This window comes from Nuphar pumila, chromosome 5, assembly GCF_984573655.1.
Source record: "Nuphar pumila chromosome 5, dmNupPumi1.hap1.1, whole genome shotgun sequence".
NCBI classification, from domain to species: Eukaryota; Viridiplantae; Streptophyta; class Magnoliopsida; order Nymphaeales; family Nymphaeaceae; genus Nuphar; species Nuphar pumila.
Window position 1 is genome coordinate 106,639,340 of NC_143253.1, and position 5,592 is coordinate 106,644,931.

Consider the following 5,592-nt stretch of genomic DNA (forward strand, 5'->3'; position numbering starts at 1 on the left):
ACAATTTCAAATATCTTCCTTTTACAAAATTGCCCTACAGGGGCCAACTCTTTCCAAAAATTCCTGTTTTACCAATTACCCCAGATTTTATGAAAATTCCAAAAAGAGGTTGTTGTCTTGTTCTTATTTCAATAAAGAAACAATGTGGGACCCACACTGAGGTGGTGTCACATAGACTTTTCTTTTGAAAAACCTGAACTTTGAAAAACCCAAAAAAATAGGAACCTTGTCCCCTAGATTGGCGCCACTTGTCCTTTCTTTCTCCTCCCATTTACCTGCCATGTGTCAGCATAGGGTTCACCTAGAGTTGGCGCCACATGTCACCTTCTCTCTTCTGCCACCCTTTGACACGTGTCAGTGTGGGACCACCTTAAGATGCCACCACATGTCATTAGTCATCCTCTTTATTTTATGCCACGTGTCAATGTCTACCATCTTCACCCTGTGCCAAGTGTCATTCCAAGGTCACCATGAGATGCCACGTGTCATGTGTTGTCCTGTTCAGAAAAAGTAGAACTTGTCTCCCCTGTGGTGGCACCATTTGAATTATGTCTCCTGCAGGTGACACATGTCACTCTCTCCTTTCCTCAGGAAAAGCAAGCGACACGTGTCAATCTCTGCTCCTTTCAGAAAAAACAGAGGACACATGTCTCCCTCCTATTTTTCTCAGAAAAGTAGATGACACATGTCATCTTCAGCTTCCTTTAGAAAAAGTAGAAGACACATGTCACTCCCTGCTTTTCTCAGAAAAAGCAAGTGACACATGTCACCCTCTGCTCTTCTCAGAAAAAGCAAGGAACACGTGTCTCTCTCTGCTTTCTTCAGAAAAAGAAAATGACACATGTCATTTTCTGCCTCCTTCAGAGAAAGCTAGAATTCAAATGTTCAAACTCCAGTCTGAGGTGGCGCAAATCCTGAACTTCACCTTTTCTATTTTGTGTGAGATGGTGCCACGTGTCCCTTTTCCTCCCTCTTGCCACATGTCATTGTAGGAGCCACCCTGAGGTGGTGCCACATGGCAGTCTCTCCTTTCCTCTAGAAAAAGCAGAAATTTAAATTTCAAACTCTCTCTGAGGTGGCACCATCTGAATCTTCTGCCTTTCCTTCCGACACATGTCAATGAAGATGCTCTGAGATGGCGCCACATGTCAGTCTCTCCTTTCATCAGAAAAAATAGAATTCAAACCCCTCTGAGGTGGCGTCTTTTGCTTCCTCTGCTCCTACCTTCTGACACATGGCAATGTGGATGCTCTGAGATGACGCCACATGGAAGTCTCTCCTCCTTCCAGAATAAAGCAGAATTTGAATTTCAAACTCCAAGACAACACCCTCTGAGATGGCGCCACATGGAGGGCTCAGATTAAGCTTCTTTGAATTTCAAAATTTTCCAAAAATCTCTATAAATACAAGGCCCCATTCCCAGCCTAGGGGAGCTTCTTTTGGATTTAGCATTTTCACTCTGAGAGCCCTGTTTGAGAATTGAACTTCAGAATTCCATTTTCATTCTTTCTTGGTTTCCTCTGGATTCACGCCCCTCTGGAGCCCATTATCAAGGTAGCCACTCATTTTGGGAGTTCCAAAACCGCTGGAGAACACAAGGTAAGCCTCCATTCCTATTGATTTCACTATGATAATTCTTTTGGTTTGATTCGTGTTGTCGTTTGAAGAAAGAGCTCATCCGAGGGATGGATTGAGCTATTCTCATAAAACGACATATATAAAAATACATAATTATACTTACTTGATGATTTTTAACATGCATGTAGTTAGCTAGATTTAATTTGCATTTTATTTCATTCATTTAGTACATTTCATGAATTAATTAGGATTAATTTAGCATTTATTTCAATTCTGCTTATTTTCAGTAGGTCTCTGTTTTTGTCAGTCAGTCCACACGTCATTTCATGCATTTAGTTTTCATTAAAAATCTCAAAAAAATCACGAAATGCGCTCTTAGGTGTCCCTAAAAGTTTGCCAAAAATTCGAAGGCATTTGAATTTGTTTACCATGGTAAACATTCAAAATGGCAAGTCGGGTTTTGTTACCCGGGATGCGTTTTGAAAATCATTTGCCGACTTGTAAAATCGAGATATCCATCATGGGAGATCCGATTTTCGATCCGAAAAATATTCTGAACTCGGGAGAATGTCTAGTTTTTAATATGATTTTTTTAAATTTTTATGATTTTTGTTAATGTCTGACAAAAATCTGAGAGTTTAGGACACGTGTCAGAGCCTGATTTGGGCCTCTGAGATTTTGGATCGACTTAGGGCTATGGTTTCTCTTTGTGTGGTACTAAAAATCCAAAACTGTAAAAAGTGAAAGTTATGTACGAGGTGTCCTATGTTTTCATCTGAAAGCCTGTGATTTTTAGAACAGTGTTGACATCTGCTTCAGATTTTTCTTGTCAGCCCCCTGTTTTGCTACATTTGTCTATTCTGTTAATTTAGGCAGAAATAGTTATATTTTTATCTGTGTTTCCGTTGATCAAATGCCAAAGTCATGAACATTAACGTTGTTCATGTAAGTGTCGTGAGTAGCTCTGATTAATTTCATAAATTTCCATGGCTTTTTGATATTTTTTTAGCGTTTTACATCAGATTAATATGATGTTTACCTCTATCAGAACTAAATCTTTGTTATTGAACTCACCATGGCTCCAATCCCGAAGCTGTAAAAACCAAAAATGTTCCATTTCGGGTCTTTTAGCAGTATGCAAAATATCAGAAGTTTTCATGGTGTAAATCTTGCATTATCATATTAAGCATTGCATTTGGTTCGGATCCATAGGCAAAATCCATCATTTTTAGGACTTCCTTTAAATTTTAGCATTTAAATCATATCATTTCGTAATTTTTAGCATTCTAGGCTGTTTATCAGAGTAAGTAGATGCTTCATACCGAATTTGGTGCAATTTGGAACCCATTTGAGGTTCGGATTAGCTATAATACCAAAACAGGGTCCCGCAGGACCCGGATCCAAGCGAAAAACAAGCGAAATTCGTTATTTTGGATAAATTGCAAAATGTCAAATTCTGATTTTACAGTCTTAATGTGTTTAGCAGCATGTCATCATGTCTATTACTGCATTTTATCATCATTTGATTCAATTTGAATTTCAAAATCTCAATTTTATCAAAATTTCCTTCAAAAACCCTGATTTTAAAGGTATGACTTTGATTTTAGGGGTATTTTGGTCATTTTGACCACCATTTCGAATTTCAAACTATTTTTCACTGAATTTCTTGCATTTTACATCATTTCAAATATCAAGGAAGCATGAGAATAGGGTTTATATCCAATTAAATCCAATAATTTCATAATATTATTGGAAAATTGTGGAAAAACCCACATATTTAAGCTAACCTTATTTCAAGTTTGGCAGGGACATTCAAAAGAAGGAGCTGAAGTCTGCAAATTTCTTTTACTTCCTTTATTTAGTGATGTAATAATGTAAATTTTGGAATAAGAGAGTTAATTTCCTGCTTAGACTAGGATGCATATCATATAGTTTGAATTTATGCAAATATCCTGCTTATGTGATGCATACATCTTATTTCAAAAGCACTATGGATGTTCACGAATGGCACGTGCACCAACTCTTAGGGAGTTGATGAACTCGGTGGGATCCATATTTACGGCCCTAGTCGGAATATGGACGAGACCCAGATCCATCATCTTTCTACTAGTCACATTGAGCCTACACTCTTAGGCTATCTTAAAATGCACATCATATTTTCAATGTTTTCAAAGCATTGTGCATTAAATCAATTAAACTCCGAACATATTCATGGCCATAGTCAGGATATGCGAAGGATTTATTTTGACTTAATACACATTTTTTAAACAAATTTCTTAGAAAAGCTTTCAAAGTGCATTCATTCACTCATATCATTTGCATCATGAAATCATTGGTTTTCTCGTAATTTTCCCAAGAAAGTTTCATTCTCAATAAAATCGATTTCTCAAGAAACTCTGAGTATTTTCCAAAATCGGTTTTCCCAAAGTCAAGTTTTCACAGTTTTCCATGAAAACCAATCTCTCAAGAAACTTCTAAGTTGGATTTCCAAAATCAAAGCTTTCCCTCGATTTTCCCTGGAAAATGTTATTTCCTTAAGATTTCCAAAAGAAGTTTCCAATTTTCCTCAAAGATCAAACTCAATTTCCAAGTGTTTCAAGGTAAAATTCCCAGGATTTCGATTCCCCAAGTTTTGAATTTTCTTCTCCAATGAGTTTTCCTATAAATCTTCCATCATTTTCCTAAGAAAACTCTCAAAGTCCAAGTTTTCCTAAGAAATATTTTCCTTTTCAAAAGGTTCATCTTTTCTCAAGAATCACTTCCATTTTCCCAGGATTTTCAACCATTCATGATTTTCCCACAACTTCATGAACTTTCCCGTGACTTCAAAAACCCTTTTTTTCACATGAGTTTTCCTGAGAAATTGACTTTCATGCTTTTTCCTGAGAAATTCTTTTCAACTCCAAATATTTTCCAAGCATACATCATGTTTTCCCAAGCTGCATCTTCCAAAATCTCATAGCACATGCCTGAATTCTCTGTGCATTTAGGATAGAACATAACTTTGATGATTTAACTAAGTCAAGCACAATTTTGGTCATTGGTTCGATTACCCCTGTTAAAGACGGCAGGAACGGTCGAACCTCGTACCGACAGGTCGAGCCCCATCCCATGGATTTTCCCGTAATTTTCAAAACGAAGGCGAGTATTTCAAAACAATTTCCAAAATCCGGTAAAGTTTGAAGCGCGAAAGCGTTTCCTCTTTCCTTTCTCTTCTGCAAGGAAGGGAAGACGGGGGAAAAATTTCGCGACGATAACAGGTTTGGCGACCATGATGGGACCTGTCCTTGTCTGACCTAAATTATGCTTGACTTAGTTTAATTATCAAAATTATGTTCACAAAATGTCAGCTCTTTTACTTTCAATATCATGTGAGCCTAGGAGCCTAGATTCTGACCTAGCTGACATTGATTGCATATAGCTTAGGCATGGTTTGGTAGGACCATATTGAGGAGAAATTTTCATGCTCACATAGACTTAAGTCTAAATACAACCCTTCTCAATTTAGGATCTGAATGCAAACAATGTATGCTTCTTCAAAGTTTTCAAAATCTATCTCTCTAGGACTTAGAGCCCTCTATTTCTTGCATGTGATCATTTTTTCAAACCCCCATTACCTATCATTACCCGGTCTTCACGTTGCTGGGCTCTCTTCCAGAACCCTAGTTCGGGACAGCCTCACAACTGGGCCACCTATTTGGGTTAACACCCCCTACCACGTACCGCGGGCCACAGTCCGAAGTATATCGATAGGCGCTCAAGGATGTTGGAAAACCTTACCTTAGAATCGGAGTTGAAATTCTATGCCACGTACCTCGGATTTCGATTCAGGTATATCGGCATAACTGGATTGGACAAAGATGATCTGAACCTAGAGTTAGGATTAGGGTCCTACAGCTGTTTTCAAAATGATGCATTTAGAGTCAGCCTTTTAGGGAGTGCTGTGTGTGCATAAATGTTTGTGCAGGATGTGATTGTTTGTACGCTACCTCTATTTTCTTACATTTTCCCAAA